The 25,210-nt window shown below is 40.2% G+C and overlaps 1 protein-coding gene across 2 annotated transcripts in view; it reads left to right on the top strand.

Annotated features, from left to right (window-relative positions):
• ARHGEF26 (Rho guanine nucleotide exchange factor 26) overlaps window positions 1-25,210 on the top strand; it is a 380,265-nt gene that overhangs the window by 263,153 nt on the left and 91,902 nt on the right. The window lies entirely within an intron of this gene.

The raw sequence follows: 25,210 nt of genomic DNA, 5'->3' as shown, positions 1-25,210 counted from the left end.
GCGCCAAATGGTGCTTCCTGCTGACGGTGGCTGTGCGCCATGTGAAGCAGGCTTGGCGGGCCCGTCTGCATCCATCAGAGCCCGGAGAAGGCTGGGCTGGGCCATCCCCCTGACATTTGGTTATTTGCACGGTCATAAGCTGTAGTATGCAGGTATTGTAGTATACTCGTAATTTAAACAATTAGCATTTGTGTTCATCTGTGTGGTTCCGTGCAAGAACTAGAGTTTTAAAGTTGTAACATGAGCATATGGAATGGTCCTGCTAATCGTATTAATAATGTAAACGCTCATGGTACTTTGAAAACAAACTCTGTTGGCATGCAGACTGATGTAATTCCCTCATTTCCCATATCAATACAAGATAATATTGTGGATGTTAACACTACTACCCATGTTATTGCTGAGGACTCTGTATTAGGAAATGTGTTAACCCGTGTACATGAATTAATTGACAAGAAATTGACTTTTTTATAGGAAAAATTGGATCAAATGGACATTGCCATAAATAATTTAAGTAGTATTAATGTCATTCAGCAACCTAACGTTACAGAGAGAGGGCTCGAAAACGGTAGCAAAAAGTAATTTTAATGAATATCTAATTTAGATGGTAAAGCCAAGGACTGTTCCATGATGACGAGTAGTAATGTTAGTATAGATAAAACACAGGAAGTACCCAAAAGTTTAAGTACAAATCTCTTAGGTTTGCATAATGCTTTTTCTAGAAATGTAGTTTCAGGGGGTGTATCAAGTACTTTGACTAGTAATCACTTGAAGGCCAATACAGATGTTTTGAGCCTACCTCCAGCCACGTGTCCATATGTTTTACTTTTGGCTGGTGTCCCTGTTCTTAAGGAGGACCAGAGGGAGACGTGGGTTGATTTACGCAATATAACCTTGGATTGGCTAACAAAACATAAATAACTCCATCCGTCTGCTATAAAGGAAATTTTGATGGTTCGCAGAGTCGGGTGGGTTGGCCCATCTCCTAAAGGTATCAATGGTGATTGCATTGTGATCAATTTTCGTAGGCCACAGAGTGTTCGTTGGCTAATAAATTCTTGTGAGTCAACTTATACTCAAAGTACTAGTATTTGTACCCTCCCCTTGGGATATTTTTATAAACCTCCACTTTGATCCTTTGTAAATAAATCTGTTACAATTCCCTTGTTTAATAGATTTCAGGCCCTAACAGACTTAGACACTCAAGACTGACAACTATTTGTACCACAATATAAGCTGTTTTCCTTGGGTGGTCCTCAGGCATTTCCGTCTATTATCTCAACTGATGGTCGGTTAGGTTTGGATAAGGCTAAAGTGGACATTGATTTAACCATCCTAAACAAAAGAAAAGGAGGAGTATAATCAAGTATTGGCAACCAGGAGTGTATAGAATTGGTAAATGAAATAGAAATAGATACGTCTTACGATACATTAAATATACCACCAGTGCCTTTACCTGGTGATAATGTGGTTATAGTTGAGGTGAGCCAGATACCGCAAAATAATGAAATAGATAACTTAAATTATAATTCCAATTCCAATAATAATTATCAGGAAATTTTGGGGCAAAGAAATAAGATGGATATAGCTAATTGTCAGGAAGCTTTAGGACACAGGAATGTGATGAAAGTAGCATCTAATCAGCAATATAGGGAGAAAAATCAACCAGCAATACGATTGTCTTCATGGAATATAGCAGGGTTGAAAAGAAACCAAGGGAACGGGGAGTGGCAGGAGTACATTGGGGAAAGTGATATAGTTCTCTTGCAGGAAACTTGGGCTCTGGAAACACCATATAAGGTAGGATTTATAACATATAGTGTTAATGCTACTTCTTCGGTTAGAGGGAGGCCTTCGATAGGAATTGTTATTTGGGTAAAAATTACCCTCTGCATTGATATAATTTAGTTGGAGTGAAGATCTGATTACAGGACAAAACTGAATTATTCATAGTAAATATTTATAGCAGACCAAGTGTAGCTAGTAAAGAATCTTTGGTGATAGAACAATTAGATTAATTTCTTTGTTCAATTGATTCAAGGGCAGTGGTAATTGTGTTGGGTGATTTTAATCGCAAGTGTGAAGATATCTTCGAGGAAGAAGATATGGTAAATAATATTCCCCCATTAGATAGCAGTCCGGTAGTACCCTGCACAGTTGCCGTTGCACAGTTAATAAGATTAGTTTCAGGACATGGACTCCGAGCTTGCTATGGCCGATTGCCTGATGATAGCCCAAATGCTGCCACATTTAGTAGCAGTAACTGTAAGAGTCGTATTGATTATATATTGGTATCTATTGGCCTTTGGCCAATTTTGCTTGCTATGGTAGTAGAGAATAGAACTGATAGGGATCATTATCCCCTATGTTTGACACTAGCAGCTCATTTCTTCGAACCAATATCCTTGAATAACAAAGATACTAACGCTAGTGTCATTGAACCATTATTAAGTAACAACTGTAAGCCCTTAAAATGGCCTTCAATAGGGGGAAATGATGAGGCCATGAAGCAGATTTATGATACTTTTGTAGATACCATTCTTCCGTTCGCAGATTTGCCAGCATCAAAGTTTCCAGTTATAAACATACATCATGCATTGGTAGATGCACTGACTCCTATTCTGAGTAGGATTCCTAAAGAATGTAAAAAGGCTAAAACCAAAATAAGTAATCTAGAGAACCTCTGGTATAATAAAGAGTGCCGTGAGGCAAAAAAGGAACTCATTTTGGCTACAAAAACTAGAAATGTAGTGACCTTAAGGGAGAAAAGAAACAAGTATAAGAGATTACTATTACAAACTAAGAAAAATTGGGATGACAACATATGGACTGAATTGATTAGTGCAGCCAAAGCCTAGGACCATGTTGGTTTTTGGCGACTGATCTCAAAGGGTCATAAGGCGGGAAGGTGTAGCAAGGACCTTTTCCTGGATGCTAAAACTTGGGTCAGCCATGTTTCCCGTCTTTACTCAATATCTACGAGTGATACAGAATTTAATTTAAAATTACATTTTAGCTTGGAAGATACTTTAGTAGCAATGGATGCAGTAAAGCCGGGAAAAGCACCAGGTCCAGGAGATCTATTGAGGCAAGATAAAGAGGTTTGGGGCCCTTATATTAATTTTTTATGTAATTCAGTCGCCGCCGGTGCACCAATACAAGGATCATGGAAAGGGGCTCAAATTACAACCATTTTTAAGAAAGCAAATCGCTAAGACCCTTCGCATTATCGACCGATTAGTTTAATAGATGTTTTACAAAAAATATATGCTCTGCAAATTTGAATGAAATTAAATGATTGGATTGAGGAGAATAGTATTTTATCAAAATATCAGGCTGGCTTTAGAGCCAAAACAACCACAATTGACCAGGTCTTTAGATTCCTCTGCATGAGTTGGAAATATACAGTCTTTAAGCAGGGACATCTGTATATCGCCTTTGTTGACTTAAAGGCCGCCTTCGACCTCATCCCTCGACATCTGCTCTGGAAATCCCTACAAAATCAAGGGGTACCAGGGGAAATACTCATGCAGATTATAAGATTGCATGAGGAAAATTTTGCAAAAGTCAGGTGGGGTCTGAGGGGTGAGCTTTCGGAGCCAATTCAAGTAAACAGGGGCATAAGGCAGGGATGTGTGCTGGCGCCCACCCTATTTTCATTGTTTGTGAATGATATACCGAAATATCTATTGAGCTGCGAACATGATTCTCCCAAGTTAGGGGGGTACCAGTACTTGCACTTTTATTTGCAGAAGATACTATCTTAATTTCCCAAACCTCAAAAGGCTTACAATGTTTAATAGACACTTTTGATGCATATTGTGAAACTAAAGGCATGGAAATAAATTCTAGCAAAACAAAATATATGGCAGTGAATCCTCATAAGTCTTATAAAAAGAATAGAGTATGTGCATAATTTTAATTATTTAGGTATAACCTTGGACACGAAAATGACTTGGAAACCGCAATTGGAGAAAAGTAAAATCATTTGACTCCAAAACTCTCTACCGATAGTAAAAAAACATTAGAGTAGTATGTCTAAAGCGGTACCCCCTGCCCTTGAGGTATACAAGTATAGGGCACAATCAGCATCTCTTTATGGGGCAGAGCTATGGGGGCCTTCAAGCAACAATACTTTTATGGTGGGAGAAAATACCTTTTTTAGGAAATTATTACGCCTTCCAATGCGTACACCACTAATACCTATTGTGATGGACCTAAATGTGCACCGTATGGATCATCATGCAATTTTAAGACCACTATTATTTTGGGTGCGACTTTGGTCTACAGCAGAGCTCATACATTATCAAGAAGGGCTTGAATAAATTTTAAGGTTTATTCACGGAACGGGTTTGCTGTGGCTTAAGCATGTTAAATCTTGGCTCCATAAATTAGGGTTGAGCCATTTTTGGGAGGAACCTGCTCAACTGTCTTTTGCCTCTAAGAAAATATTAAAATCAATTTTTTGGGCCTATATCCAAGACAGTGTGTCCCATAGCTCAGCTACTGGCACATTAACAACACGGTTTCTTTTAATGAAGTCAACTTGGAGCTTTGAGCCATTCATGGATGAGGTGCAGCCACAGCTAGCAAAATCGTTATATTTTGAAATTTCGATATGTGTTCTACAAATTAATTCAAACACATCGAAATGGGCCCGCAAACAAGGGGAAGAAACTATTGAGAGCTGTGTATTATGCCAATCCGGTGCAATAGAAAAGGATTTACATTTGTTATTGTTTTGTCCAGCTCATGCAAAATCTAGTAAAAAATTGATTAAGCCCATTTGTTGGTTATTGGGTACTAGGTCTTGCCATGAAGCAGAAAGAATACTAAGAAACGATACTATACAAAAGGACATAGTTTAGTGTTAGTAGGTCATTTTTAGTGTTAGTAGGTATTTATTTGATGTAGGTTTAGTAAGAGCAAAGGAAGGATTGAAATGTTAGTGTACCATGCTCGAAATGTTGGTATTATATTAGTTTTGTACTTGCACTTTATGCATTACATTTGGAGCATTGTTATCATATTTGTTTTGTTTTGCATTTGCACTTTACTAATTAATAAGAAAATATGTGGAAGGCCATACCAAGCAAACACGTTGCACTTAAAGCATTTGCACTTTTCAACAAGTGATTCCTAATTAGGATGTTTTAATTAAATGATGTTAGATAGATTTTTATGTCCTTTGTTAATACAATGTATTTTGCTATAATCCCTCAATATGTTTTAATTATTTATACCATTTAAGTTTTAACTGTCCTTACTTTTTAATAGGCGAGAAAGGTCAGTACTGAAAATACGAACTTCAATACTTTTGCAATGGTCTAGCGGCACCTTTGGAATGTTTATTGTTATGCAGTATAAATTGTATTGTATATCTTTTATGTTTTTTTAAACCGAAATAAAGATTAAATTGATTGATTGATTGATTGAAGTGGAGGACTATGGCAAAATGTATTCTAATTCTACAGCTAGTGCAGCCAGAAGAGCCTCCACTAGTGGAACAATTGCAGAATCAGAATCTACAAGTTGAGGGGTTCAACCATCATTCTCAAATTCTGTAAATGACTGCTTCTGAATCAAGATATTAGTCTTTACTTCTACAAAGACAATGTAGGGCAATTACATTAACAAATATGAGAACAGAGGGTTCCAGGGCATTCTTGAACTGGGATTCAGCTCCAGAAAAGGTCTAGCACTTACAAGCATGATAGTGATCAAGATCAAAAGGCAGCAGTTAAACAATGGAGACTAATCACAAACTGTGCAGTCTTTCATAGTCCATTACTCCTTGACTACTCTAGGAGTAATCATTACAATTCAGCCATAGGATTGCTAAAATGTGTCAAAGGTACTTTGTGACATTTCTTTTAGGTTATCTTTAAGCTCATGATTCAAGAAAGATATCTCAGTGGGCCTGGGCCAGGACTGCAGCAATCTGCTCAAAACTAAAAACATCACTTCAAAAAGTGAACAGGAACATTGAACCACAAAAAGAGGTGCTTCTACTGAGCAAAATGGATAGCATAAATCATCTGTAGCTATTGATTATACCCTGTTATGGGCAGCATTATCTGGTGTTTATAAAAGGAGGACTTCATTTAAAGTTCATAGGGTCAATAGGAATTATGTACTAGTCCTTTCAATGTTCAGAGCACCAGTGTGCCAGCTGACATCAGAGAATTTGTACCTCAAAGCTAGCACTCAAGAGAGTCACATAAGGCATCAGTAATAGGTGATATCAGATTAAATTGTCTGCAACAGTGGCTCCCTCATGTCATGAACTCACCTGGTACCAACCACGGTGATGACACTGTTGCTGATGCTGGACCTCCTATCCCTCTCAGGGCTTAGCCCGTTCAAAGAACGGAGACTCCTTAAACAAGGCAGGGCTCTTGGGTGAACAGGGTTGGAATAAAATGTTAAAAAGAGACTTGCGGTATTAGATCTGCTCTGCAACTGTGCGATACTGCGTACCAGGATCTGTCACTTCTGAGGCCTCCTACATTTGTGAGGGTAGATGTGTCTGGGACCAGAACCTTTGTTCTTGCAATGACGCAATACACTGTAAATAACAGGAGGATAATAAATCTCTACATACAATGAAAATGCATTAACTTCAGTGACACAAACTTACAGGAGCTCGGCACGAGAGCAAAATAACCAGGATCACAGATTGGAGTATGTCACGCCTAAGAATAGCTTGAAATACAGATTTTTATACAAGGTTCATACATAGATCAAAGACTCTGAAATACTTTCTCTTGGCACTGCTGTTCATCAGAGAAACACAGAGCTCAAGACCTTAATCCTTCAGCAATACAGTTACGGCACCATAGTTGTAGGGAGGGTCCAGAGTATAAAAACACAAGAAGCACTGGAGTATATCACAGACCGGAAATGGAGGAAAAGTCTATAGTCTTTGAGGACGGGTACTCAGCCCTATTTACAACTGTAGGAGGTTTAGTGCCCACTAAACTGATATCAAGTATTTAGCCTAGTTCTTCAACCTGTCAGATGTTCAAAGAAGATCTCAAAAGGAGACACATGGGCCAGATTAGCTGTGCAGGAGGGAGCGAGGAGGAGGATGTTGAGGGAGTGGGTGCCATGGAATTACTGGTTCATATGAACTTTGAGGAGACTAGAGTGCCTCTTGTTGATTGGAAACAAATATCAGGAAACAAATGTATTGTTTTCGCTTGAATGTGCATAGTGGAAAACAACACCAAGACCCCAGTAATCGCAAGAGCAAGGCTTGCCATTGGCTTACGGGATTCTGGGGGGGGAGGTTGCAAGGATTTAATGGAAAACAATGCCAAGGCCCATTGTACATCAAGAGTAGTTAATCCATTGGTTCACGTGATGTGGGGAACGCTTACAGGGATTCAAGTGTAATGGGAATTACGGGTGCTGGGGGAACACTAGCCACGAGGCATGCCGGGTGGTATATCAGTCATGAGGGTGTTAGGGAGGACATCAGTCATAATTTCATAGCAGGCCATAAAGTGCCATAGGGGTAAAGTAACATGAGCTTTCAGCATTAGGCCCACTACACAGAGGGCACATGAGGGAGTCGTAATACCTCACATCCAAGGACACTTACTGGAGCAATTAGCATGTTTAGGATGTACACACATTTAATGATAATATACATATAAGTCCTAAGAAGATGGCTGAAGCTATTCAAAACTCAGACAACTATTTCTAGCCAAAGGGATTTACAACATTGTTCAAGGAAAGTGATTCTGTCTCCCATGAAGTTGGGCACGGTGAGTGATAGTACACCTTGATTACCATACATTATGATTAACATGACTTTGATGTGTCCTCTAGTGCTTCATGATTAAGATGAATCTCTTTTTCCCAGATTGCCTGGTCCTTGTTGCTCATGCACAGGCTGTTTTCCCTGTGTTGTGCATCTCAAAGGTCTCTGTGATATTAATCATGTGTCTGCCCTTGAGGTTATGGCAGCTCCCGTTATCACAGGTCTGTTGGTAGGACGTCTAGACACAACAGCAGAGCCTCTGAGCTAGCATCAATTGAACAGAAACACAGCATCATTGCCTAATCACATGCTTCTTTTCCACTGATGTTGCATAGTGCCCCTCAATTTCATTTAATTTGCACAAGCAGTGATAGTATGCCTCCATTTATGTCTAGGTGAGCTACTGATGGGATGCAGGGTGAGCAAGAGTACTGCCACCCTCAATAATCATAACCTCATCCTGGTACACCAAGAGGACCTTCAAGGCTGTTTCTCACAGTCTTCTTTCTAGATTGGCTAGAGGACAGGGGCAACAGATAGTCGCAGTGATAGGTACCTACTAAGTGATTCAATGAGTAAGCAGATGTGAGCACACAACTTTTTTTTTACAATCTTACATTTTGTGTGGGTGTTGGGGAAACAATTTATTGGTGTCTTCCTGTTACAAAATTGAATCCGAATCAGTCGAACATCTGTCCTTAGGGGCACTTTCGAGAAAACAAAGGAAATGTAGGAAGCATATGTACTCAAACAGCAGCTGAAGTATGTGTCCACGTTACACTGCTGTGCTTTGTTGTAGCATGCTAGCTCTGTCGAGCATGTGCAGGTAGGCACAGCGGTATTTTCTTTGTATGCCTCTCTGTCCTCAACCGGCTATCCCAGTGACCACTTGACTTGCGAAAGGCATCTGTCCTACTAAGGGCATTCAAAAGCGCTGAAACATGTCAACAGGGATAACAATCAGGACCCTTGCTGAATCCGCCTGACTTTATTAGAACAATTAGTGTGTTTTTTAAAGTATGTGGGATGATTTAGGTTAAGAGGGTAAGAAAGCTCATGTTGTGCATGACTACGTCACTTTGGACCCTCCCCTTCCCCTGCACAGTTAAGTCATAGTATGTGGAAACATTCACAACATTACAGTAGTAGGGAACCTTCACTACAATACAGTAGTAGATGGGTGGATTTGCTCTTGTTGTCCATGGAGTTACTAGTAACTTCTCTTGGAAAAAAGTACCCTTTTGCTGACAGCTACCCTGCTATAATTGTATGTGTTCACTAGTTTGTGTTTCAGCTGTCTATTTTGCGGTAGAAAATGTTCCCTTGACAATTAAACTGTTATGGAACTCTTGGCAAATTAGGATGCAAAACCCTTGTCACAGTCCTTGTAACCATTTCAATTGACAATATTTTATTTAAAAAAAAGAATGCTGTAATTTTGAGAATAAAAAAATAAGAATATTTTTCTACTCAAGAGGGACGTAGCATCACACATTGGAGAACAATGAAATATGCAGTCAGGCCCGGCTCCCTGTAATCGCTGGGCATCTGAGCGAAAGATGAGGATCCCTGGAAAACAGTGCTCAAGATATTAAGTTGCAATAGAAAGGTTTCCTTTCAGTAAAAAAAACACCGTGCTTTGACAGAGTTTACTAGTTGTCCTACTTTGTATGTGTATTTTACAGTGCAGCACACATGCACATTTGGTAAAGTGTGGAGGCTTCTAAAACTTTCTTTACTTTACACTTGCCTCGAGGTGGTGTCATTTTTGGGTGCAAACCCCTGTCTGAAAATTATTCTTGATAAGGTGGTTGCTTAGGAACACATGCATCACTCATGTGATGCCCCCTAGATTGCAAAGTAGTGTGAAATAGAGCATATCATTAATTTAGTCAACTTTCCAACAAAAATCATGATTTGCTTTGGAAAGTATCTCACAGCACAAACTTTGAGTCCAATTTTCATCACTTTTGTGCTAGCAAATTTGTAGCAAAATGTGAAAGCAAATGGTAAACTTCACCCCACATTTAGAATGCAGCATTCTTCTTGTAAACAGTTGCTTTAATGAAGACTAGAGCCCAAGCATTCTCCTCACCTGGGGCCATATGTAGGTAGCTAAATACCGGTCGGTAACGGCCGAAATCCGGTAAATATCCCGTTACCGACCGGTATTTAGCTAATTGAGATGTAGGGGGCATATTTCAGGATTCGGTAATTTACCGAATCGGTAATGGTAACTGGCTTCCCATTCATTCCTATGGGCCTCGTGGCCCATAGGAATCAATGGGAAGGTATGCCTCATTACCGAATCGGTAAATACCGATTCAAAATTACCGACTTTTTCCGAATCGGTAAACTTTACCGAATTATTATCTACATCTCATTTACCGATTCATAAATACCGAATCGGTAAAATTCGGTATTTATGAGTCGGTAAATGTGAAGCTACCTACATATGGCCCTTGGTCACAGAGAACCTCCTCCAGCCGAGCAGAGCTGTTCATAGTTGCTGATCCAGTTTTTGCACTTCAGACTAACTTGTATTTACGCAACCTTTACCTGTTCATTTATGTGCGGAATGTCCCTCCGGCGTCTCTGCCTCTGAAAAATGTGTGCACTGGCTTTTGGCTGGGAGTTATTCTTAAAATCGTTTGAGCCTCGCTCCTTTTATCAAAGTAAAACGCTTAAAAGCGAATAAAAATACCCTCTTGAAACAGAAGCTGTGATTGAGAGGACGCGTGTAAGGCCAGGTTAGGCATGAAAGATATACTACCCAACAGATGTATAACTAGCAGGTTTGACTGAACAATGTTCAGTGGGAGCAGCTTTGCGCCTAGTAACACTCATAATTCACGGCCAACTCGTGCACATACCAGAAATGCCTTCGTTTGAAAAATAAAATCCGAATTTTCAAAAGAAAAATATGCATATTATTTACGCGAATTCGATACTGTTGAAGTTTAACCATAAAACTGAGGTATGCGGTTAAAGATTTTAATGCATTCGTTTCCTTTAGGTGTTTTACTGTGCTAGCATGCTCATTCAGGTCACTTTAAGAGACAGTAACATATCAATTTTAATATTTCACAATGTCACACTTAACATGTTACCGTTTTTATCTTCTTGCCAGAATCTCCAGAATTATAGCTGGGTAACTGTGAAGAACATGAATGTTTTTCATCACAGCTTGTTATCTGTGCCACTCAGAACCGTATCACAGTGAATTGTCTTTTATTTTATGTTCTATATGCCACCCTCATTTCAACTCCCACTGCTGGTATCAGCTGTTCAGGAATAGACGAACCAAACATAACATGACCTCACCTGCTCCCATCCCTGCTCCATCACAAATCTGGAATCCTAACACCCACCTCTGCTATTCCCTGATCTTTTTTCGCCACCCCCACACTTTTTTTAAAGTCCTTGGTGACCTGCCACACTCACACACCACCCTAAGCATTATCCTTCATTATCCCTCCCAAATATGAAAAAATACATATCTGGTTTCCTGCCACTCACCCCCGCCACACACTTTATTACTGCCAGTCTTATCCAAACTGAAAAAAAACTGGTATCCTGCCACCCACACCACCCTCTTTCCAATTTCTCAGCATCCGTGTCCAAATAAAAACAAAAAAAAATGGACGGCCGCTTGCCCCACCTCCCTATGCATGTGACCGCTGCCTAAATTGAAAAAAAAGGTTTTTTCCTGCTACCCACCCACACTGTCCTCTCTTCAATCTACCCCGCACCCACCAAATATATAATAAAAATGAAGCCTGGGCCTATATCTACTAAGCCTTTGTATCAACTTTGTGTCGCACAAGGTAAAGCAGGGCAATGCAAAGGCTAATTTGAAATTTACAAAGTCATGAAAGTACTGATTTGCATGGTCTTGTGTGACTTTGTAAAGAAATGTAGCGCTTGCCAGCTGCTCACGCTGGATTACATTGCATTTCAACTTGGGAGGCGTTCCATGAGTGGCCCATGGGCGTTGCCATGTATTCATCCATAGATTTTGGCGTATTTTCAGGTGTACTAAAGCTAGTTATCCTGGGAATGCGTCAAAATACTAATCCTTCCCCAGTGAGGCAAAACGAGGAGAAATATATTTATTTCTCCTCGTTATTTCCTCTTTCGACATGTGCTACATTCTGCAGCACATGTAGTAAAAGGAAAAGGCCACTACGGATTGTTTTAGTGCAGGAAGGCATCCCTTACTGGACAACAACGATCCTGCCTGTAATGCAGGCAACCTTGCACTATGGTACAAGGCTTTCAGCATTGGCACTAGGCAGCACACAGAGTGCCAACACAAAGAGCGAGCTTAAATGCATCATATCTTTGTAACTATGAAATATTTCTGTTCCTTCCCTTTCACACAACACAGTGCAGCAACCTATCTTGCTCCCCTGCATTGCACGAAAGATTAGTAAATATGCCCCCTTGTTTTCTGACACCCTTCCCATCACTCTCTCTCTCTCTACCTTCTGACCCACCTCCTCCCACAGATAGTTTAATGTAAATGATCATACCTGTTGGACAACATTTATATGTAACACATCAACACAATAGGTTATTAACTTTCTTCTTTTTGTGGTAATATTAATCTATTGAAAGTCATACCAGCTACGCTAAATACGCATAGATTTTCAAACACTTTGCACCAGATGTGCACTACTTTTTTATTCTTACGCAAAATGTGTTGGATTTACAGTCCAACGCAAATCGTAATTTATGTTGGATTATTAGCTAATGTAACTCAAAGCTGGGCAATGTGCTGTGTTGCATTACTTTGCAATAAAGAGGGCGTTCCATAGGTGGTGTCATACTGTTCCCATGTACTCACCCATGGGTTTTGAGGCAAATCCATATCTACAAAGAACTGTAGTTAGGAGTTTGCGCATAAATCCTGCGCCACCTCGAAGTAGGCGTTACAAGGAAAAATGTTGTAATTTCTTCACATTTGTCCCACTTTGCATGTGTGCTGTACATATACAAACCGGGGAATGCCTTAAAGCATACTTTGTATACTGGAAGGGATCCATTCCAACACAAAACCTATCCTTCCAGCAACACAGATACCCTTGCGCTGCAGCATAAGAGTGTCTGCATTGGTGCATAGCAGCCAAACGTGGACTAGAGCAGAACAGAGTCACAGCTTAGTAGATATGGTGCTGCTGTGCTCTCTCTCATTCATACAACATAGTACAGCAACTTTACTTTCTGCCCTGTGTTCAGTGACTTCTATGTAATTCTGGAACATAATATCTTGTTTTGACTGCACAGGTTACACAGGACGCTCCAGGTCCAACAGAACATGCAAACATTTCACATCCATCCATCACTGCACTGATATGACTAAGGCCGGCCACCAGCTGTTACCCCAACAGCACAATACAATAATAAAATAAAAATGTTACAGAAAACATTACACTGCATACTTTTCCTACACCCCACAAAACCTAGGTATGCCATGTAATAGGCTATGATTCGCTCACAAAATATACACTTCAAGCATTATATCCTACAATATACATTAGACAGAACCTTGTGCATATATCCAGCACAGCGCTGATTTGCCATATAGTTGTGTGCTCAAGTAAAGTTCCAACCATTCTCTGCCACAAAATAGTCATACAGAAATATCCAACAGCCAGACTGTGGACTTGTCTACCGACCTAAAATATGCATGGCCTATGTAACGGTCCTTTAAATTTAGCTACCCAAAACGATTGTATTTGCCAACAACTCAATGTTTTTGACAAAGTAACCTTTCTGAGAAATGGAGCAGAAAAAAATGGGCCCCATTCACAAACTTTTTCCTATGATAAGGTGTAGTACTTCTGGCTTACTTCTGAATTCCAGGAGTAATCCAAGAGCAATATTGGCTTTCTGCTGGCTTACTCCTGCAAAACAGTAGTAAAGATAGAATGCGTCTTTGTGAACCGGGCCCAAAGTGGTTAACACAACATTACATGCTGCATCGGTCTTGTCCACGATGGAACATGCTGTAATCACTTTGACATCCGATAGTGCTACGAACCCATGCCAGTGACAGAATATGTGCTGTGTAAATGCATCTATCTAAACAAACACATGACAATGTTAATTTTGTTGAATAAATTATTTAAAATAATAACAATTAACAACTTTGTCATCTCTTCTCAAAATAAAACAACTTGAAATTATGGAAAGCATTGCAAATAGTCTGAAATGAAACTAATAAATGACTCAAATAAATATATGAAACACCCAAAAACTCAAAAAACGTGCAGTAAGTATTTAATCTAAACAACGAACCTAGAGCAACTTGAATAAAGAACTTAAGTTTAATGTGTAGAATGCAATGCAAAAGTAATAGTTGCATTCTGCTGTATTACATGGGAGTCAGTCTCTAAAAGTAATTCAGCTTGCTTTTTAGGTCTCGCCTGACCCAGCGCATGTGCTGGTCTGGCGAGACTTTTTGAGAGGGCTCCAAAAAGTGCTACCAGGCCAGCCTAGAGCTACAGTGCATGTGCGCGTGCACGCGCTGCGCTTGACCGCGATTACTTTCACTTTTGCAGCCACGCGGCTGCTTTGATGTTTGGTCGCGATCACATTCGCGGCCCCACGGCCACTTGGCATAGCCAATAGGTCTCGCTTTTGGGACCTTATAAGTATTTAGTTATGCAACTGTTGCATGGCTAAACACTTATAAGGTCCCAAAGGCGAGACCTATTGGCTTTGCCAATGCTTGTTAGCATATGTAATCCAAGTCACCCTATTCCATTTGAGCAAAGCACTCCTTGCAGATGATGGGTCTGACAAGCTTGACGACAGTCCACACTGGGACCTTTAGTTGGGGTTTTACCTGGTGTTTTAGCTTGGGCAAAGGCAGCAGTGAAGAATTAATTTCACAAAATCTGAAGGAGTGTTGTTTCATTGTGTATGCATACATATGGTTAAATAGTTCCAGGCAATGAAGAAGAGGGGATTTGTTGTTCTGGACACCAAGACTACTGCCAATCTCACTGCTTAAACAGGGCATCATGATGCAATACAGTGACTGGGTCTCTTGGACAGCATTTATATGTATACTGCCTGCATCACTTGCCACCACCCTACTGTGCTGTATGCAAAAGGTGCTTTCCAAACAATGGGTAGCAATTATGCACTTTGCATGATATGTTTAGATTTTTTGCAGCATATGTTCAGCAAACTGACTTTCAAAGAAAATATGCTGTAAATGTAGAATACATGCCTTGATCGTGTTAAACCTCCATTTACAATTCATTGTAAAGCTCAACAGTTGTCTTTTCTTGTTTTTTTAAATTGGTCGAGCTGTGAGGTTAAGGGTATAATGCATCTTGCATGTAGAGACACCTGGTGCCAAAATGTTCTACTTTAATTTAAACACAATTTGCAAATTTTCTCAAATGTTTTTCATCAAGAGACAGTGTTTCACAAAGAGAGAGGAAGTAAGAGACAAAAGGTGTGAATTCATTAGAAAGCGCAAACAATTATTTTTAGCAGAATTTGCTTTTACCTTTTTGTCAGTCAGCAATAATTTACTTGGATCATTTCATTTTGGCACACTTTCTAGACCTAGTGGGAGTTCTGCCAAAGTGTACACAATATATCATTACATGTCTTTTAGCACTGTACACTGATATTCTTAGCTATGGAATGCAGCTCAACTTCATAAATGGCAAAACAGCTTAAAGGTCACACAGTACAATAGAATGCTGCCTCTGTGTTAATTCATCCACAGCCAGGTGCCAAATATCCAACTGCACATTTGAGTATTCAGATGAGATAAGTCAGCAATGAACGCTGGCACGTTCACAAACATATGCTTGATAGTATGAATAGAACATACATATATCTGTAAGAAATAGAAGTCCGATTGGCCGCACTCTGCTCGTCCTACCAGCGTGTTACCCCAAAGCATTGTGGTCCATGAAGTAGCGTCGGCGAGTACGCCTATGCCAAAGTTTAAAGTGAAAATGAGTGTTGCGTTAGCCATCCCTGGACACGTGTTTCGAGGTAGTTGCCTCTCGTCAGCAGGGAGTAGGTATGTGTGTGGGGTTGCTGCGTAGGCTGCCACAAAAAGTATTCTCAGGTAAAGTACCACTCAAGGCGCGCAGGTGCATAGCCATGGGCTCGTCAGCCCCACTGGCTCAAGGGAGCCTGAATATAAACAAAAGTCCGATTGGCCGCACTCTGCTCGTCCTACCAGCATGTTACCCCAAAGCATTGTGGTCCATGAAGTAGCGTCGGCGAGTACGTCTATGCCAAAGTTTAAAGTGAAAATGAGTGTCGCGTTAGCCATCCCTGGACACGTGTTTCGAGGTAGTTGCCTCTCGTCAGCAGGGAGTAGTTATGTGTGTGGGGTTGCTGCGTAGGCTGCCATAAAAAGTATTCTCAGGTAAAGTACCACTCAAGGCGCGCAGGTGCGTAGGCATGGGCTCGTCAGCCCCACCGGCTCAAGGGAGCCTGAATATAAACAAAAGTCCGATTGGCCGCACTCTGCTTGTCCTACCAGCGTGGAATTTGCGAGGAAGTGATTCCTACTGACTCAAACACAAACTGGGAAGTCTAAAGCACATTTCTTAGAGAATTTCTGTTCAACACCTGGTAGCTATGGGACAAAGAGCAGGCAATACCCAGAGAGGTTTGTGTTAAGCTCAAGCAGTACCAACAATTACAAAGTCAAGAAAACAACATAGTACAATTCCCAAACCAATGTGGGAAAATAGAGAAAATGTGATATGCAAAAAGACCTCAATATCATTAAAAATTGTGTAAAGGGAGCTGGAGATATAAATTTAAGTTCTAAGGCACAAAGTGCCTAGAAATAGTACAGCAGAATTGAAAAACAACAGTTCACAGTTGACGGGGATCAGTGCATGATTTCAGACTGACCATTATGGAGTGGAGGTTGGATACACCAAGTGGGTCATCCCTGTCAGTTTTTAACCTCTGACACAGTATCTGAAATGAAAGATAAAAACCTTCAGCAGGGCAAAGGCCAAGGCTGGGGGCAACCACAAAGCTAGGTACATTATATTCTAGCTCTCGCTGATGCTGTTGGTTTTGCCTCCAAGCCCTTCAAGTGGGAGAAAACTGACTTTCTTGTCTATCTTGGCTGTGACCTCCCTGGGCTAGCCCCAGTACCTTATCATAGTCCTCTGAAGGTGGGAAATATGATTCCCACTTTTCTCCAGCTGCCAGGAACATTCTTTCTGGTGATTCCTATAGCCCCTAGGTCCCCATGGTAGGCTTTTAGGCTCCAAGAGCTTTATTTAGAGTTTTGTGAAGAAGGACATCACCTACAAGTTACTGGCTTCCCCATCCTCCGTATTGAAAGTGCCAGTGACATCTTGCACTCTGAATACAGTGGACTAGACATCCACCACCTTTTAGAGGTTGCGCCACACATCCACCAAACTCCAAATAAGGCCCTAGATATCTTTCAAGTCAGGGCTTCTGCAGGTCTTAGTCCTCCGAGGTCAGCTGGTTTCACTGCAAATCAGGAATCCTGCTTTTTGTGTCCCTAGAGCAAGCTAAAAGGCAGCCAACAACATGAACCTTGAAGAAAAGTTTTAGTACCTGTGTGCCATCAGGAATCAAGAGCCCTGAAGTTCTTGAATGCTCTTCTTCCAGCAGGATTCAGAAGTCTTCTTTCTTCCAAAAGGGTCTCCTTTTTCAGATGCAGTCTTCACAGTAATGTTCTTAGGCAGTAGTTGGGAGATGCCAATTTTATCCTATTCACTATCCAAGGATTGGAGAATGTTCCCTAACCAACCCTAGATACTTTCTCACCCTCCTTTTGTTGCACTTCCTCTTTGTCTGATTGTAAAATTACACCGCACCATATGTTTCTAGATGACGGAAACCTTCTTCCTCCAGGCAGGCCTCGCTTCAGCTCCTTAAACACCACCCCATGTTTAGACAAGCTCTCTTGCCACCTGACAGTGTCAGAAATGGCCCTCGCGCTTGCTGAGTGGAGGCAAATGATCTAGGAGGGCTATGGAAGTGAATAGGGGAAGATGCTGCCCACCCCATTTAGGATCAGCAATTAAATATGTTGTGTTAAGTCTGATATTTGTTCTTCTAGCTGTCTTGAGTGCCTATCAGATGGGAACTCCGTGCAAATGTGGCCAGTAGCTAACCCCAGTCTGTTCTTTGAGCTCAGAGGCAGGCTTTTGTCTTCTGATCTAGAGTAATTTACTCTCCTAGTCAAGGATGAGTGTTTCAACTCTGGAGGTGTGATGAGTGACAGCATTTTGTTTTTAGCCAGTTCTGGTAGCCAAAAGTACATTCCTATGAAGTTATTTTTCCACAAAAGGTATCAAAAATATGATTTCATCCTTAAATCCAATGGTTAAAACTAAAGGGAAAATAACTTTGAATAACTTTTTTTGAATTTACCAAGCGAAGAGGCAAAGTAAATATTTTATTGACACCTCGGTGTGTCTTATGGAAAATGTAGCTGAACCTACACAGTGGAAATAGTTTTTAGGCCTTCAGCCAGCTTGAAGTCACACTTCTAAATAAATGGTGCTACTTTTTTTTATATATCTTAGGCACCCTGCCTAAGACACACTTTAGGGGTGACTAAACGTAATAAATAGGTTTTCCAACATGGAAAACACACTTTTACAAATGTTACTGCAGTGCCTTTAAGTTTAGTAGTGCTCCTTGTGGCCATAGATTTTTTCATATATGTAAGTGGTGTATATACACACTGAAGCCCAAATATGATATTGAACCTCACTGCTTATTGGTGCTTTTTCTGAAGCAGTTGCTTTGGTCTTAGAGGAAAGTTAAATGAGCCAATTCGGTGAAACCAATTTTACCTGTACCACTTAAGGATAAGAGCACATGCACTGTGGTTGTGGCACAGTGTAGCCTAACAACAGCAAAAATTGAATCCAGAAAACAGGTGAAAATCTGGGGTTTCCATGCAGAAAAGGCAAATTTGCTATACTGGTTATGTATAAAACGTTTTGTGCTAAAAATCGGGAAAACAGCATAAACGTTGCGTGAGTTACTTGAATGCAGTAGCACCCCACTTGCCATTTTCTAATTGGATTGGCAAACAACCAAAAGTAGGTCGAATGATAACAAACAACAATCAATGCATTAGTCACCAAGAAATTTTAGTTGTTATAGTTTCTACATTATCTTTCATGATGATTATGCTCACTTCTTGGCAGTACCACCCATGAGTGATCACCTTATTCAGCCAATCAATTTTATAGTTATTAGGTAGATATTGACTTAACATAAACTGTCTTTAAAAAGTTATCTGAACCCAAAACAAGCAAGAGTCTTGTCTCTATTCTCTCCTAACCACTGTCTTTGCTGTTACTGTTTGGTCAAAATGACTCTGGTCTCTATCAAAACAGTTACAGTGACGTCATTAACTGAGCCACAGACTCACCTTTCAGGCATTATCTAATCGAGAGACATGCACTGCCATCTGTCATTACATTTCGTGACCCCTATTCTCAATCATCAGCTCCTTTTGTGTTCTCCAAGTGCTACACATGTGTTCCACTTTAATTTGTGATTGTAAAAGTTGTTGAAATTATAGCCCGGGGATGTAGTCTTACGGCTAGAACGGTCAACCTCGACCCTGGTGAACTGGGTTCGAGTCTCGCCAACGACGTTCAATATCCTGTGATTCTGGGCAAATCACTTAATATCCCTCTGCCTAACAAAAATGAATGTGTCCATCTGTAAGGAAACTGGGGCTCATGTAAAGCGCTCTGATACCTGATATCTTTTGGTCTAGTTCGCCCTATATAAAACACAAAAGACCACATAATAATAAACACAAAAGAATGTGGAAGAAATAATATATATATATATATATATATATATATATATATATATATATATATATATATATATATATATATTCACTGAAAAAACCATAGGTTTCACACATGTTATAGTTAGCGGAAATTTTACTGATAAAAAACCAATGAAATTCCCCCGTTATAGTTAGTGCAGGCAACTATAACTCACGCGACCGCAATCCTCTGCTGATGCTAATACTGTATTTAGACACTTATTTGCCCATGTCTTCTTCCATACATTTTTAGCTATACATATATTACAAATATTTTTTTTTCATAAAGACACATATGTCATCAGCAGAAGATTGCGGTCGCGTGAGTTATAGTTGCCTGCACTAACTATAACGGGGGAATTTCATTGGTTTTTTATCAGTAAAATTTCCGCTAACTATAACATGTGTGAAACCTATGGTTTTTTCAGTGAATTTGCAAGGTTTTTTAAATGCTAATTCCTAACTATAACGTGTGTGAAACCTATGGTTTTTTCAGTGAATTTGTACGGTTTTTTAAATGCTAAGTTACTTTACGCCATTCGTGGCGTGCGCGCCCACTTAACGCAGTTCGTTCCGTGCGCGCACGGTGCGCTTCGCGCACCGTGCGCGCACAGTTAGCACGCGGTGCGCTTCGTGCACCGCGCGCCCACTTTACGCAGTTAGTGCCGTGCACGCACGGTGGGCACGCGGTGCGATGACAAAGCAAGAAAGCACGTCAACAAATCTGTTTCTGCTTTCCTCTGTGACTATGGTATGGGTGCCATTTACCACAACAACTTGCGTTATGACATGCAAGACATTTATAGAGGAGATGGTGTGCACTTCAATGATGAAGGGAACAGAGTCTTCCTCTTGAACCTTAGACTCTGCATCGGTACTTACTTGTAGGTACCACTAAAAAATCATTTCATAAACAAAACGGCTCTTTTTAGAGCCCCCTAATATCTAAACACTTAAATCTGATTTTCATTTTTTTTTTTTTTTTTTTCTACCGTACGCTTACCGTAAGCTTACCGTACGCGTACCCCGTGATTTTTTTTAAAATCAATAAATGTTTTCTTTGTACTTTACAGTCCTTCTTTGACCCCCTCACAAATGTAAGGGGGTCTTTTACTCTCCTCATTGCCGCCTTTTCTTGTTTTCACTCTTTTTTTTCTGAGTGAAATACACAAAATGGCGGCCGCCGCTTCCTGGTTTCGGCCGATTCGAATGTTTACTAAGATCTAAGAGCCAATCAGAATCGCGCTCGCGCACGCCACCGTACGCTTACGGTAAGCGTACGGTAAGCGTACCGTAAGCGGGCTCAGATATATATATTGATTTAAAGGCTATTTTCTCAGAATCTACTGAACAGATTTACACCAAACCTACAAAAGGCACTTCCTTGACCTAGGGACTACCTCTCTGCCAAATTTCGAGTAATTCTGTTCAGCCGTTCGGGCTGTAGCTCGTTCTAAAGATCCTATGGAAAAATGCATGGGGAAAACGCGTTTTGGGACCCCCCTTTTATCTCTGCCCCCGCTTGACGGATCCCCCCGAGACTTTCAGGGTAGGAGCGGAGCGTAGCGCCCCACCTATTTTGAGAAATTCGCGAGGATTCATCGACCGGCGCCAAAGTTATTCAAAATAGAATGTTGAGGTTTTCCTATGGAAAAGGGGTCCTAACTATAACTACCTACTGGCGACCGCCAGTAGGTAATATATATATATATATATATATATATATATATATATATATCAATTCAATGATCCTGGATCCCTTGCAGCATACTCCACAAGTCACACAGGTACAGACCACAAAAGTGCGCCGTATAGAGTTTAAACGTGCTTAATTTATTCTTCCATTTGTCAGCATGACGCGTTTCGGCTGTGAACACACAGCCTTGATCACCTATATATATATATCCAGGAAACAGTGTGCCCATGCACAAAAGCGCACTCGAGCCAGCGCTAGGTTGAGGAGACCTTTATTCAGGGAAAACTGCCAATGTCACGGGAAGTCAATAAAAGAATAGTGGCGCCAAATTCACGACGCGTTTCGGGTTTATCCCTTCTTCCTGGTGAGACGCCACTGCAGCTACCCGCACCTGCAAACATTTAGTCAAATCTGCCCTCCAATGGGCCAATCAGGTAAGTGGACTTCTTCAGATGTATTCTGGGAAATGCAGTGCGGGTAAGTTTTCGTGCCTCAATGTTCATGCTGCATATAATTCTTACATCTAGCCCTGGATGGGCCTCTCGTGGCAGCAGCAGAAAACAATCATTCCAATCACGCTGCTCCTAGGAACTTGGCAAATTCCAAGCCCCCTGGCCCCCTACAATCAACGGGGTGGTGCACTTCTCGCGGCTGGGCGGCCGCGCTAAACATCCAGGAAACAGTGTGCCCATGCACAAAAGCGCACTCGAGCCAGCGTTAGGTTGAGGAGACCTTTATTCAGGGAAAACTGCCAATGTCACGGGAAGTCAATAAAAGAATAGTGGCGCCAAATTCACGACGCGTTTCGGGTTTGTCCCTTCTTCCTGGTGAGACGCCACTGCAGCTACCCGCACCTGCAAACATTTAGTCAAATCTGCCCTCCAATAGGCCAATCAGGTAAGTGGACTTCTTCAGATGTATTCTGGGAAATGCAGTGCGGGTAAGTTTTCGTGCCTCAATGTTCAGGGTGTGCGCATAGTGAAAAACCAGAAAAATAAGTAAAAAATAAATACATAACTTAGCATTTAAAAAACCGTACAAATTCACTGAAAAAGCCATAGGTTTCACACACGTTATAGTTAGGAATTATCATTTACAAAACCTTGCAAATTCACTTAAAAAACCATAGGTTTCACACATGTTATAGTTAGCTTTACATTTCACTCGTAAAAAACCAATGAAATTCCACGTTATAGTTAGATCAGGTAACTATAACTTGCGCGACCGCAATCCACAATGTGTAATTTCAGATGTCATCATTGATGTCATGAGTGATGTCACTGACCATGTCATGAGTGATGTACTATGTGACGTCATCAGCAGTTTATTGTGGGCGCGCAAGTTATAGTTACCTGATCTAACTATACCGTGGAATTTCATTGGTTTTTTACGAGTGAAATGTAAAGCTAACTATAACATGTGTGAAACCTATGGTTTTTTAAGTGAATATATATATATATACACATATATATATATATATATATATATATATATATATATATATATATATATATATATATATATATTATCCTAATCATAAAATTCATTAAAGTGGTGCCATATTTCTTCACATATATCTTCAGTATCCAATTACTTAATATATACTTTACCTATTTTGAAAGTAAACACATTTCGAATATTTAAACTTTTTAACGACGAGGACTACATCTGACCTTTATTTCTTGAAAATGCACTTCATACTTAACACTTAGGCTCAAATACCCACAATGTCTGATTATCTGTAAACCTACTATTAATAGTTAAATAACTGAGGGCCAGTGATAGTGCTCCAAGAGTGTTTAACTAACTGGAGGACTGTTTCAAGAGCAACATCTGAATGTTTCTCATCTCAGTGATGTGCTCTTTGCATTTGAGAGCAAGGACCAGGCTTGCAGCTGTGTCTTGAAGTTACTGGAGTTTGGCATCGTCTTGGAAATGACACCTACAGTGCACTGCCAAAGTTACAGCATGAAGTCATTCTTGTCTGCAGCTGCAGTGTTTTTTACCTCCTCAAGAGTAGTTTGTCAAGATTGTTCCAGCGTGAAGAAGTCCATAAAATTAAATTATTGTACGCTTACTCTTCTAACTGTACCAGGCCCTCTACGATTACACAGCCTAAAGCGCTTCCATTTACCACAGAGGCAATGATCCTCTGAGGAATCTTTCTCCGTCGATTGGAGGGGTGTAAATTAGGGTGACCAACTCCACATTAGCTGTGCAGGTAGGACCATTAATTGCAGCCAACTTACAGGTTTGAAATCCGATTTAGATAGACCACTCTCAAGACCATGCTGTAAAAATAATGAATAGTGACTGAAAGACCCAACCCCTAAAGAAGTTAAGTCGAGTGAGAATGATGCAAACCAAGAGTTCAGCAATTGCAACACAAAACAGGAGAAGTAAAACCTGATGTTTCGATAGTGCTCGCTGCTTCTCTCTACAATGCTTTTAAACACTAATCACAGTCAAAACGGAAAAATCAACAGGACGCAATAATAGACTCAGACAAATTCAGAATAATGTGATTACTGTATTAAGGAATCCAAATTCAACAGAATAAGCAGTTCTTTAAGGGCTTTGGTCAAGAATATCACAGCCTGCATTAAAGAACCTAGCATTTGGCAAATCTTTAGAGGAGGGTTGTTAAATTCAGAGTACAAGGTTCCACTACCCTAAGCCAGAAGGATGGGTCCAATTTCTGACTGCTAGGCCCACCCGGACAAAGGGAAAAGTTCAAATGTAAAGTCCATCAAGTGAGAGTCCCTTCACTTGAAGTTTAAAGGAAAAATAGGAATTTGAAAAAATAGAAATGGTTCGGCAAAGAAGGTCTCAGTCCATTAGCTACAGATTTTAGCATCAACAAACAGTCCAAAAGTAAAGTTCGATCAGCATAGCATCCAGATCTCAAGTAGGAAAAATCAAAATGGCATTTGTTGCCCCTCGTTTGGTGGTTTCTTCTTTTATAGAACTTCAGCAAAGTCCAGTGACGTAGTATCACACTACCATCGAAAGAATATCATATGTCCCAGTTCACATCATGTCACCTAATATGATGGAAACATCAAGCTGATTTCCCATGCTAGTCATGAGAAACGAAAGTTTGCAAGTCCTCACAGGCCTAATTTTGGTAGAGAAGAAATACAAATTTGCGACTTATAGCCATAGCTGAAATTCTGTCCCCACAGGAATATTTCACTCTGAACATTGTAAAAGCATTGAAGAATGTACAGTAACATTTTACTTGCAAAGAATGACCTATTGTATTAAATCAGGGAACGGTCAGCATTAGCAAAACATTTTGCAACGGCCTTTGAGTCAACATTGCACGCTCAAATAAAATGAGCTTTGACTTTACTTCAAACATAATGAAATGAAATCAATTCAAATGAAGAATGTATAAATTCCACACAATATTATTCCATAAAATTAACTAACGTTAGACACACCCTACTAGCACAAAATGTTACGATATTCATATAAATGCAAATGTTTAAATTTTCATTCTACTAAAGTCATTTTTCATATTTCATAAACTACATAGTCTCCAGTATCAGTTTGCTAAATCTCAAGCCTGTACTTCAATACTACACATTTTTGCACTGTGTCCTCTAACTGGTGCATTCTCAACAAAAAGCATAAAAATCACTAGGCCACTTCACATAGCATCATTTTTCTCATCATTATACGTCTATAAGCAACATATGCTTATATGTATTATCTCAACTCATTTATGTGTATTAATATTTTCTTATGTGTTTTCTTCATCTCACATTTTATAGCACGCTTTTACGGTGCCTCTTACTACACTTGTCTCTGTCTCATGTGCCACTGTGTCTATCGTGTGCACCATGTACTTTCAGCCTTTGGTGTCTCCTGTGTATAAATGCGTTGTGTATTATGA

This window comes from Triturus cristatus, chromosome 11 (genome assembly GCF_964204655.1).
Source record: "Triturus cristatus chromosome 11, aTriCri1.1, whole genome shotgun sequence".
Taxonomy (NCBI): domain Eukaryota; kingdom Metazoa; phylum Chordata; class Amphibia; order Caudata; family Salamandridae; genus Triturus; species Triturus cristatus.
Note: the sequence above shows the minus strand (reverse complement) of the source record. Positions and strands in the feature narration are given on the sequence as shown.